Here is a 13,892-nt window from a genome sequence, read left to right as displayed (position 1 = left end):
GCAAAGGATCTGAATCGGAGGAAAGAATAATTACCTCTGCAACATCAGCATGACTGGCTTCGGCATCATCCTGACAAATATCATCATCAATAAGGCGCATGAAAGATAAGCCAAGTGAATCAAGCTCTACCTCAAGGTCCGGGTTGCCCACATCGTCATCAGCGGCCGGATCAGAGGATGCAGTGGTTCTTTTCCTGTGGGTAGTCTTCTTCATAGCTTTAGTCTTTTGCCGGATTGATCTTTCCGGTTTTTGTCTGGTTTTTCTGGTTTCTCCTGTGCCTGTTTCTTGCTCCAAAACGGATCGTTGCCCTGTTTAAACAGGCATTGGTATTAAACAATGACTAGATACATCAATAATAGGTTCAGAAAAAAGAACAATCAAACTCTTACAGCTAGCGGTTTGTTGGTGGCACAGAAGGGAAGCAGGCCGGTTCGAGCACAGACGTGTTCCGGTTCATTTAGCATTTTATTCACAGCCTCTGTGATTTCTTCATCGGTAAGCTGGATGTTAGCATGTCGCAGTGGGTCATCAACACTGCCAGTATACTCGCACATCAAACCGGAGCGCTGACTAAGGGGCAGTATGCTCCACGATATCCAACAGCGAGCGAGATCAACTCCTGTTAAACCATTGGCCATGAAGGCTCTGAGCTTGGACAGTTGAGGAGCGTATTTGCTTCTCTCCTTGGCAGTCAACCTTTGCGAAAAGGGGTGTGTATTGCTAAGCCGCTCCGGACGAAAACCAGGCAAAGGATTTTCACCAGCAGGGGAGGTGTCTTTGCAATAGAGCCATGTTTGATTCCACTCTTTGGGGTGGCTGTGCAGCTTGGCGTGAGGGTATGTGACTTCTTTTCTTTTCTGAATCGCCACACCTCCCAATTCCGTATTGGAACCGTCAGAAAATTCAGTACGGCGGTTTAGACGGAAACAGTCTCTGAACAACTCCACTGTGGGTTCCTCTTGAAAGAACACCTCACAAAGCAGCTGGAAGTGACACATGTTTGTAACAAAGTTGGGGCCAGTGTCTTGTGGATGGAGTTGAAAATCGGCTAAAACGTCCCGGTAAAATTTAGAACCGGGCGGCTTAAAACCCCGGGCTAAGTGATCTACGAAAATGACGACCTCTCCTTCTTCAGGTGTGGGAGGACATTCTTTGCCAGGGGCTCTCCAATGGATGGTGTTTTTGCTGCCTAAAGCGCCGATCATGACTAAATTGTTCAGTTGAGTCTTTGTGACGCGAGAAGGAACCCAGTTGCACTCATATACTTGCTTGGCCATGATGAAATCTACAAGATAGGTAATTCCGGTTCAAGAATACATTGATTAAGGTGCACTGGTATGTATAATGTTAAACCGAAGACAGCTCTATCTAAACCGGAGTTTTATGAAGCAACAACATCTGGCGGTTCAACAAGGGGACTAATGGTATATACCGGTTTGGCAATTTTTCTACAAAGTTAAACCGCCGGATCTAAGCATTGAAACATTTGAGATTGCAGATAGATAAGTGTACAGAAACAGATTTCACAAGATTTCTCTACAGCGACGGATCTGAAGCAAGTTCAGAAAAGAAGGAAAATATTCAAGGTTCAAAAAAGAACAGTACCGAATCAATGGGCAGAGATACAGGTAGATCTATGGTCTTGAGGCATATAAGTAAAGGCGGATGCTAAGAACTACCGCTACACAGAGCAAAGGTTCACAGGTTCATCTAGGGTCTATCATATGAGTACGAAGCAGACGATGAACACTAAAGAACTTGGAAACCCTAGAACGGATCTACTGAGGAAAAGGTGAAGAACTCACTGGAGCCGGGGAAGAAACAGAAGGTCGCCGCGATGCTCTGGTACAATCAGGGTGATGCAGCGGCCAAGGTTGGAGCAGAGGTCGTCGATGGCGGTGGAGCTCCGAAGCTGGACGACGCAGGGAAGACGAAGCAGAAGGGCACGAAGGGGAAAAAGAAATGACCCTTCGGTCTTATTTATAAGGCAAGGGGCATGTGTAAGGCGCGAAAATCAAGGAACCGTGGGTCTGGAAACGGAGCTGTCGGCTCGATTATCGCAGACCTATTAAACAAAAAAGGTATCATGGATAAGTTTCTTTATAACAGGTGACGTCACGCCGGTTTACAACGACCAGAGAAGATGACATCACGGTGATTCAACAAACTACAAGAAGGTGTTGAAGATGAAGATGTTTGCTAAGGATTGACATGAATCTGTTCAAATCAATCTGGGGCCTAATGTTGAGGATATCACTGTTGGGCGTAAACCGGCCTATCTGGGCCAGGTTAACTTCTTCAGTAGTTAACTATGTTGAAACCCCAGAAGGCAGATGAGGGCTCAAGGCCCATAGTCGGTTCAAGGCCTGTAGCTGTAAACCAGCGTTGGTATGTAACTTGTATTGTAAGTTAGGAATAAGTAGAGACCAAACCGGACACATCTATGAGCCGATATTGGGAATCTGTGAACCGACGGGCGTCACCCATGTATATAAAGGGACGACCCGGCGGCGGTTCAAAGAACAGACAACAACTTGAGACTCAGGCGAAGCTTGTTTGCTCCCTAGTCATCGAAACCCCATCAATCCCATCACAACTAGACGTAGGCTTTTACCTTCATCGAAGGGGCCGAACTAGTATAAACTCTCTTGTGTCCCTGTGTCCGCTTTAACCCCTTCAAGCTAACCCGTCGCGATGGATCCACGACTAAGTCCTTTCTCTAGGACATCTGCCGTGACAAAACCACGACACTTACTTACTTTCCCGCTGCAACTGTTACAATCACTATAAAATACCAAAAACATTACTTTTGCTGTCTTTACTTTTGTTGCTGCTACCACCACTATCATATTACTTTGCTACTAAACACTTTGCTGCAGATACTAAGTTTCTAGGTGTGGTTGAATTGACAACTCAGCTGCTAATACTTGAGAATATTCTTTGGCTCCCCTTGTGTCGAATCAATAAATTTGGGTTGAATACTCTACCCTCGAAAGGTGTTGTGATCCCCTATACTTGTGGGTTATCACACAGCACCAAGGAATTGTTGCACTAAACTAAAGTAACTATTCGTCCTTGGCCCTTCCAGCCATAGATGATCCACAATAGACCTCGTGGCAAGTCCGGACAATCTATGGAGCTCGGCCCACTAGGCCATTCGCTCATTCAATAGCAGCGGACGCACTGGAGCACGGAACTGTGACCAGAACAACTTTTCCACTTCACGATCTTTTTGATCCTTGAAGTACTCGGCCGCATCAGCACCACTTGTTGCCAAATCCACGTATGCGTCTGCAGAACTCCATAGTTGATCAAGAGGGGCATACTTCAGATCTCCAAACTTAGTCCGCAACAAAAAGGGCTTCCTGGCCGCGATATCTCCATCTTGACGTAGCTCCTCCTTCGTCGCTCTGATTTTGGAGCGGGCTTCCTTGGCTGCTACCATGGCCTTTGATAACCCACAAGTATAGGGGATCGCAACAATTTTCGATAAGTAAGAGGGTCGAACCCAACAAGGAGCTAAAGGTAGAACAAATATCCCCTCAAGTTCTATCGACCACCGATACAACTCTATGCACGCTTGACGTTCGCTTTACCTAGAACAAGTATGAAACTAGAAGTACTTTGTAGGTGTTTTTGGATAGGTTTGCAAGATAATAAAGAATGCGTAAATAGAAAGTAGGGGCTATTTAGATAAAGAAATAACTAAGTTAGTTTTAGTAGAGAGCTTTTTGTTACGAGAAAGTTATTTGTGCCTAGGCAACCGACAACTAGACCGGTAATCATTGTTGCAATTTTATTTGAGGGAGAGGCATAAGCTAACATACTTTCTCTACTTGGATCATATGCACTTATGATTGGAACTGTAGCAAGCATCCGCAACTAATAAAGATCATTAAGGTAAAACCCAACCATAGCATTAAAGCATCAAGTCCTCTTTATACCATACGCAACAACCCCCTTACTCGGGTTTGTGTTTCAGTCACTCAAGCAACCCACTATAAGCGAATCATGAATGTATTGCAACACCCTACAGTGGGGATCCCTCACGCTTGCGCGAAACGGAGAGCACCATAGGACAACATCAATAATAAAACATGCAACTCAAACCAATCACGATCATCCACTACAAAAAATACACTTCCGTGATGATACGTGTTTGTCACAGTAGGTCGCGTTTTCTGTCATGCATGTACATCCATGACGATTTTATGACAGAATCAAGGTAGTCATACATGTGCTGTCGTAGAAGTGTTCCATGACATTACCAAAATTATCATCACGGAAGTGTCCACTTCCATGATGATAAATCACGCGTCACAGAAGTGCTTTCATCAAGGGTGACCGACACGTGGCATCCACCGTAACGGAACACCGTTAAGCTATCTTGTTGGGTTTTGGATCCGATAACCCGTTAAAAGCCCCGACCAATGGGGATTTTCCACATGTAAAATCATCATTGGCTGGAGGAGACACGTGCCAGGTCCGCGTTGGCACGGGTGTCACTCATCCAATGGGCGAGACGCGCCTATGATATGTTGACACGTGGACCGGCCCATCAAGTTTAAATGAGCCAGCCCAACTGAAGGCCCACAAGATTTTGCGGACCATAATGGGCCAGCCCAGCTAAAGGCCCATGAGATTTTGCGGACCATAATGGGCTGGCCCAGCTAAAGGCCCACAAGATTTTGCGGGCCATAATGGGCCGGCCCAGGTAAAGGCCCACAAGATTTTTGTGTGCCATAATGGGTCGGCCTAGGTAAAGGCCCACAAGATTCTTGCGGATCATAATGGGCCGGCCCAGCTAAAGGCCCACGAGATTTCGCTGACATTAATGGGCCGACCCAGCTGTAGGCCCACAAGATTTTGAGGACCCTAGTAGGCCGGCCCATTAACTAGCTGCCATGTTTTGGGCCAAATGCCGGCCCATATTTGATGTGGTCCATTAATGTCCTGCCATGCTCTGGGCCTAATAGTGGCCCATATGAGATCCGGCCCGTTAAAAGCCTACCATGTTCTGGGCCAAATTACGGTCCAGATCAGGTCCGACCCTTTAAGAGGCTTTGGGCTCAATTATGGCCCATATCAGATTCGGCCCGTCAATTGGACACTATGCTTTTGGGCCCACTTGCTAAAGGCCCACTTCGTAATTCGGCCTGATATTAGTTTTGGCTTGTTAAGGGCCCGTTTAACATTTCAGCCCTATATTAATTTTGGCATGTTAAAAGCCCGTCATATAGTTGGGCCTAACTACGGCTCGGTTTGCATCTGGCCTTCTCGCAACCGATATCTGATTGGGCCAAACAAGGACTGAGACAATTTTGGCCTGTTAAAAGCCCGTGATTTGATTCACACAATCATGGGCCGGGGTTCATTTCGGGCTACTACCGGCCTGTGAGCTGTTCGGCACGTTTCAGGCCCAACCTACATCGTGATTGCATGACGGCCGGATTATGTATAGTAAAATAATTGCAGCATCGTGAATAAGAAGAAACCTAGACTATACAATAAAGAAATTACGGCATATTACATCCACTAGATATCAAAGTTCACCACTATAATAATAAAGCACAAGCAGACAGCAGATTACATACAGTGGGCATCAAAGATCACCACTAGTGCAAATAAACACGCCGACAAAATAATATACAAAACCGACATCACTTCAATAGAGTTCAAGAAAGGTTAGCCATGCTGGGGAGCTGCAGCGCAAGCAACTGAGCAAGATGATGAGAATGCGCTTGTTCAACACTTATATCTTCCTCACTCTGAAAGATAAACAAGTAGACAAATGACAGGTTTTGCACATAAAAGTATCAGCACTGACAATTCATCACATTTCTTACTAACGAATAAAGTGACACAGTTTAAAATTGCATTAACACAATATGGTATTGTTCAGGTCAAGACATGGCAGGAAATGACATTGTGAAGGAGTTGGCAGCTTCACGACACCACTGGATTACAGATCAAGAACTCGTAAGTATCAATGGTTAGTGTGCTGTCAATTTATACCATTTCAGATTGGCAAATAAAGAGACGGTTTAAATAATAGTAGAATGATATGACATTGTTCATAGTTAAGACATTGCAGAATATGACATCGTGCTGTAGTGGGTAGGTTCACCACACCACTAGATTACGAATGAAGAACAGAAGCATACATGCAGTGCAAAAGAAGATCACTTGCTCTCTATAGTTTAATTTACATGGTATGAAGAAGGAACTTGGTTGTACAACTGAAAACTTAAATTGAGAAAGGACAAACTTTTGTTTATGAACTACATAATAAACTTTAAACAAGCAATTTGATGCAAACACAAAAAATAAATAGTTGTTGCAGTCATGCCTAACCAAATATATACAACAAAGTTTGAAGACTTGAGATGGACAAACTTACATTATTGGTGAAGACAGACTCTATAAAGGCCTTGTCCATGCTGATGGGTGGGGGGGGGGAATTCAAGAAGTTTACCACAGAATCTTCTTCAAAAGCATTGCCTTTATTCTACATTTTGTTAAGAGTAAATATATATGTGATAATATACGAAAAATGGAGTATATTTAAGATAAGATGAAGAGTGATGCTACATAACCAAGTAGCTATAAATGTAAGTGCAGGGATACAGGCAAAAGGTACAACCAAGAGCAATGCACAGCTAAACTTCTTCAGTGCTAACCTTATGGTAAGAGTAAATATAGATCTGATGTGTAGAAAATGGAGGGCAAAGGAAAATAAGCTGCAGAGTGATGGTACATGAACAACTACCTGTCATTATAAGTACACTGATAAAGGACATCATGTACTTACAAGAAGAATGCAGAGCTAAAAAAACATTGGCATTGGATATATTCTACACTAATGTAACCATTCATACAGATCAGATAATTTGGAGCAGGCAATTGATAAGCAAGCTATCATGCATACTGTTGTCACATAATGAACCAGGTATGTGTGCAAGTATAGTGATACAGGATAATAGGTACTAACAAGAGCAAAGCAGCGGGTAGCATATTTGTGATATCATGTCGTTCTTGTCAAACCGGAATTCTTCTTCGAGCAGATTTCCTGCAAAAAAGATCCATAAGGCACATGCAAAAAATAGAAGTTCAAATTGTCATGTGATTTCATAGACAGTACCTCATCCTGGGAACGAGACTAGTGCATAACAAGGTTTTTCCATTCAATGTCTTCTAAATTTAGCACAGGAGACTTCACCGGAAATTCGTTTATAGACTTGCCATCAAAGTGTGATTTCCTCATGTAACACTGATACTACTGCAATGCTTCCTTGAAAAGCACAAGCAAGCTTTGCTCTTCATGACTATCTAGATTGACCCTCGCCTAGTTACAACAATGTAATGTAAATCGTTGATGTGTTCAATCAGCAGAAAAACAGGAAAATAATAACCATGAATAATAGCACTTACACGTAAGTTGGATAGGAAGATGTGAAAATGGTGTTTGTCTTCACAATAATCTTCCTATGATGGGAATATATGCACGTAGTCCCAAACAACATTGAAAGCATTGTCTTTTAAACTGGGAATAAATGGAATGGGGTTCCAATCTGCAAGAATTGGCCGTCTTTACAGTTGGGATAGGTCTTCGGCCGGTGGACTTGCTGTACTTTTTGCTGGAGTGGGATTTTTCTGTGGTACAACTGGTGCTATGCCAAATGAAATCGATATACCTTTTGCTGGAGTGCAGGTCCTATGTGGTGGGGCTAGTGGTGTGGGCAGTGAAGTATGGGTACAGTCTGCTGGAGTCGGTCCTACGTTTTGTGTCACTGGTTGTACAACCAATATAATTGGGGTGCTGTCTGATCTCCCCGGAACCACCACGTTTTTCAAGGACTTTGCTGGTGCTCCTTTAGGTTCGGCAATCACCCTCTTCCTTTTTGATGTCTGATGCACAAGAACAACATTTGAGTGAAAAAAACATTGTATGATGACAGATGGAATATGTATTGATAATGGATGGGCATGGCATCTTGACATATATGATGAGTAAACTAAGCATATGGCGGTGCAACAAAGTAGAAGAAATGCAAGAAAACATATGCAAGATACCCACAATCAATAAAACATTGCCAAATTAGAACAGGCACCTTGATGGGTGAACAGGACAGGCCATCTACCTTTGACTCCTCGAGGTTAGAATGGTCATTAGGATCATATTCTGAACAAGAATCAACAGGTGGGGAGCATATGAGTTTCATTGCATCTAGAATGGCACTCAATGCCTTGGTGCCAATTTTGTAAGTCATTGCAGTGTTTAGCTTCAAGAGTGGACTGCTGCTAGTGCGACACAAGGCAGCTACACAGATCATAGTGTAGATATAATGGGAAAACCTTAAGTATCAGAGTAAAATCAGCAATGTGGAACTTGCTGGAATATATGTGCTAGTATTGCCGGTACGGCTAGAAAGGCTTCGGATACCAGCTCTCTTCAAGTGAAGGTGCGGTACTGTTAATATCAGTGTAACTCTCAAAGGTGACACAGCTCCCCGCATTTCCTTGTTATTCTTGTAGGGTTCAAATGGGCAGGCCACTACAAATCCTATTCCTATGTTTACAAGATTCTACGAATCAAAGAGGCTCAAAGTGTCCATCACAACCGACCGTATAGACCTCTACACTGCAAATGTCCCTGCTCATTTTCAGTACAAGGAACATACTGTACTACTATCATACTCCCTCTGTTCCAAAATATAAGTCTTGGTAGAGATTTCCACTATGGATCACATACAGATGTATCCAGATACATTTTAGAGTGTAGATTCACTCATTTTGCTCCATATGTAGTCCATGGTGGAATCTATACAAGGACTTGTATTTAGGAACGGAGAGAGTACATATTAAAGAAGAATGGAAGAGGAACATGGTAAAGAAGAGCAAGCAGATTTTGGATAATAAAACATTGGTTGCGCAGTGCCCACACATGATGAACCAGAGTGCATTAAGAATGCAACTCCCAGCTGTCTCTCGACCATTTCAGGCGGTTGGATGAATATCCTACGTCTCCTAACCCTTCTTATTCCTCGTCTCTGATTCTTCCCATACAGAACACCGCACGGGCCGCCGGCCGGACCACTGGCCCCCACCGCCTATGTTCCTCCGCCACCCCCACCCCAACCCCCACCCGCGTCGAGTTTTCTTCGTTTGGCGAGGCCCCACAACCACCCGAGCCCCTTCGATCGCACCGGCGAACTCCGGCGAGCTCTGAAAAATCGACTGACCCAATTTTGAAATTTAGTCTACTGTGATTTAATTAGTGTGGAATATAAAAGGGGAAAACCATAAGCATTGGGAGTATAGTGTTGAGCGTGCCATGGCGGATCTGAAGGTGCAAACCGGACAAAGGCAACTTCGTAACCAAGTCAAGAAATCAGAGTAAAGCAGTGGCGATCTATTTTCTTGCTGTGATAAATAAGTTGAGCAGATACGAAAGAGTACCGCCTCTGGTGCGGCGCCGTGTACGCATCTGCTGAGAATTTGACGGTGCTGCGGTAGCGATGGCTGTCGGCGGCGTGGAAGCAGATCTAGGAGGGTAGACGGTGGCGGTGGGGCACGGTGGACGAGACGGTCGTAGGAGCGGCGCCAGCAAGGTGGACGATGGCGGGGATGAAGCGAGAGGACGAGATGCAAGGATCCCGGTCCGAAGCCGTGGATGAGAGAGGACAATCTCTTGTAATGGAGGGTGGCTGTTGGTGTTAAAACCGGCGGATCTTGGGTAGGGGGTCTCGAACTGTGTGTCTAGGCGGATGGTAACATGAGGCAGGGGACACGATGTTTACCCAGGTTCGGGCCCTCTTGATGGAGGTAATACGCTACGTCCTGCTTGATTGTTCTTGATAATATGAGTAGTACAAGAGTTGATCTCCCACAAGATCGAAGAGGCTAAACCCTAGAAGCTAGCCTATGGTATGATTATTGTTGTTTGTCCTACGGACTAAACCCTCCGGTTTATATAGACATCGGTGGGGGCTAGGGTTACACAGAGTCGGTTACAAGGAAGGAGATCTACATATCTGTACTGCCAAGCTTGCCTTCCTCGCCAAGGAGAGTCCCATCTGGACACGAGACGAAGTCTTCAATCTTGTATCTTCATAGTCCAACAGTCCGGCCAAAGGATACAGTTCGGCTTTCCAGATACCCCCGAATCCAGGACTTCTTCAGTAGCCCCTGAACCAGGCTTCAATGACAATGAGTCCGGCGCGCAGATTGGCTTCGGCATTGCAAGGCGGGTTCCTCCTCTGAATACTTCATAGAAGATTTTGAACACGAGGATCGTGTCCGGCTCTGCAAAAACAAGTTCCACATACAACCATAGAGAGAATAATATTTTCACAAATATAATCTGCCGACGCATTTCGCAGTGTCACATCACACCACAGCTAGGTCACCATTCGAATCGTTTTTCACAACCAACCTCAGCGTGTTTCGCGAGGCGGTTTCCTTGGCATGTCTTGTCGAAGCAGAGATCGTGTCCCATTATTACAGGATTCCCATCAATACGGACATGGGTAACCCAACCACACCATCAATTATGGCGCTTGGGGGATAAGCGAGTTTTACCAGGCTGGTGGGGGCGCATAGTCTAGTCCGCCCTTATAAAGGGATAAGGGTTCACCTTTTTCTACCCACGCCTTCTTCCTCCTTGCTCATCCATTCTCGCGCACTCGAGCTCCAGCGCCCAAGTCCACATCCTTCTCCTCAACCCTCTCCAAACATGTCCGGAGCGGGAGGCAAGTGGATGGTCTCCTCCGTGACGGAGGGAGACATCAAAAAGCTGCGCGGGGCCGGATACTTAGCCGCGGATATCGCGCACCGGCTGCCAGCCGCGGGGCAGATCGTCCCTGCCCCAGAACCTCACGAAAGGGTGGTTTTCCTCACCCACTTCGTCCGCGGACTGGGGTTTCCCCTCCATCCATTCGTCCACGACCTTATGTTCTATTATGGGATGGACTTCCATGATCTGGCCCCGAATTTCATCCTCAACATCTCGGCGTTCATCGTCGTGTGCAAGGCTTTCCTCCGCATTCGGCCCCACTTCGGCCTGTGGCTTAAGACCTTTAATGTCAAACCGAAGGTACTAGGCGGCCAACAAGCGGAATGCGGCAGAGCCATGGTGGGAAAAATGCCCAACGTTACATGGCTCGAGGGCTCCTACGTGGAGACCATAAAGGGGTGGCAATCGGGGTGGTTCTACATCACCGAGCCGCGTGACACCAACTGGGTGGCGGCCCCCCGAGTTTTGATCCGGAATCCCCATGTGGCTCACTTCCTGGAAGGAGAAGGGCCTGTCCTGGGGCTCATCGGTGGAGCTGGACGGACTCCAGAAGTGTATCCGGAACATGGTAGGCAAGAAGCTCAAGCTTGTCAACATAGTCCAGGTCATGCTCTTCCGCCGGATCCTCCCGTGTCAACAACGGGCTTTCAACTTATGGGAGTTCGACCCGGCCCAGCACCAGACTCTACGCGAGCTCTGCGACACAACGCATAAGGACGTCTAGAAGGTGTTGTTCAAGGGCGCCGAGGCCCCCCCTTCCCTTACCGAGGACTGTGGGCTAAGCGCGAAGCGCCCTGCGAATCCGGTAAGTTCTGTACATCTGGTAGGATATTTATTTCCCATAGCTTAACCATGTGCGGGGTCTGAGCTCCCATGCCTTTGACAGGACTGGGTGGAGACATCAGAGCAGATTAACTGTCCGGCCCCTCTGCCGAAGACCCTGCAGACGCTCTCCTGGCGGAGATGCGGACTCCGGATCCTTATGAGGTGCCGGAGAAGAAGATCAAGAAGAAGGCCACGGGAACCCGGAAGAGTTCCCGGCACCAGGTGGTATCGGACTCATCCTCCGATAACTCCGGGACGCACTCCTCCCGTGAAAACGAGGAGGAGGAAGATGAAGATTCTCCCCCTCCAGCCGGGGGAGACAAGAAAAGGAAGGCCGCCCCAACCGGGGAGGCCGAAGGGTCCAAGAAGGAAAGGACTCTCCTTCCGGACTGTTCCACCATCGCCGCTGACAGCGAAGACGAGTGGCTACTCAGGGCCAAGCCCCTGGCGAAGTCGTAAGTATTCGGATACCAGAGTAACTCATAGCATACTTTTATTCCGCTGCTTCTCTCCTAACGTCGAATATGATCATGCAGTCCGCCCCGAGCCCGTACCGACATATCCTCGTCGGACGGTTCCTTGGACTCGTCGAATATGAATAGTGATACACTTCCAACCGCCTCCTCTCCTCACCCTATGGACAATGTCGAGGTATTGTCTCAAGGGGCACCGAGCCGGGGGGAGATAGTCCCGGAGGCGCCTCAAGGCGACCTTCCGGACTCCAGGCGCAAAGGGAGCAAGACGCCCCAGGGCTCCAAGTTCGGCCCTCAGTCAAACACCACGCCGGAACCTCCAGTGGTTCCGGACCCCGGTAGGCGGCCCCTTTCCAAGAGGGGAAAGCCGCCTGTGCCGGTGACCTCTGTCCATCCAGAGGCACTGGACAACCTTCTAGGAGCGCTTTGCGGCGCTTCCATCGACGAAGAGCGCCGCACTATTATGATTGCGGTGATCAAGAAGGTTCGGTCCGCCAAGAGTGGACTGACTGAAGCCTGTGCCAGCCTTCTACATGCTTTGAGGTAAGTGTTTAAAATATAGGAAAATACTACCGCATAGACAGTAGCCCCTGATGCTCTGTTTGGTGTTCACAAAGAAAAGCCGAATAGAGGATCAAATAATATCTGCAGGAGTCTAATACAAGTATGTCTATATGCGTATGCAGGCTTCGCTGCTAACCTCTGCCGCACTGACTGTGGAGGTTGCCGCACTGAAGCAAAACCTTGAGCGGTCCAAGAAAGAGCCCGTCCTTGCCAAGAGGTAGCTCGAGGAGAACAAAGGTAAGTAATACCTTGTCTATCTATAAAAAAAGATGTGGTTGCAAAATGATAGGATCATCATGGATGTGCCAGGGGCCACAACGAAGTGGCGAGCCTGAAGCAAGCGCTGTCCGAGGCCGAAAACAAAGCGGCCAAGGAGTGCACCGAGCAGGAAAAACAAGAGGCACGGGTGGGCGAGGTGCAGCAAGAGCTCCAGGCTCTTGTGAAGAAGCACGAGACTTTGGAGCTTGACTCGAAGACGCGAGAGTCCGAGCTTGCCGCGGCCCTCAAGAGCATGAAGCATGCCAAGGTTGAAGCCCAAAAGACCCTCCAGGAAATTGAGGCGATGAGGAAGATAGCCGCGGGCAAGGCATTCATTATGCAAAGCAAGCATGTGAACGTAAATTACTTGTTACTTACCCGAGTCTGGAGCTCTCCAGGAGCATTCGCAGATTTGCAATGCAGCGTGTCGGATGCCGCAAAGTACTACCAGACCGAGGAGGGAAGCTCGACGGAGAAGTTGTTCTGGTCTCAGTATACTGGGACCGAACAACCGATACCTGTGAGCGACCAGCTGAAGCAACTGGTCGAGCTGCACAAGGCGGCCGAATAGGCCATGAGGGGCCTTATAGTCCGGATGTGGCCTGGCGACTCCCTTCCCAACAGCTACGACTTCGGCCTGGTGGGGCGGCTTGTGGATGCCTGCCCACGACTGGAAGTCATAAAGCGGTCCGTCTGCGTCGAAGGTGTGCGCCAGGCTTTTCCCCGTGCGAAGGTGCACTGGGCCAAGATGGACGCTGAGAAGCTGGTGAAGGAGGGGCCGCCGCAGGGCAAGGAGCATCGCCACCCTGAAATGTATTATGAGGGTGTCCTGAAGGGTGCCCGTCTTGTGGCGGACGAGTGTGCGAAGGATGTAATTTTTGAATGAACTTGCTCGTGTGATCCTGTGTTATGAAAACTTGTTCATGTGCGCTATGCAACGCTTGTTTGAATTTAAAATATTACCTTCTGTGCGGCT

Source organism: Triticum aestivum, chromosome 1A, assembly GCF_018294505.1.
Source record: "Triticum aestivum cultivar Chinese Spring chromosome 1A, IWGSC CS RefSeq v2.1, whole genome shotgun sequence".
NCBI lineage: Eukaryota > Viridiplantae > Streptophyta > Magnoliopsida > Poales > Poaceae > Triticum > Triticum aestivum.
The sequence above is the reverse complement of the archived record's forward strand: the minus strand, read 5'-3'. Positions refer to the sequence as shown.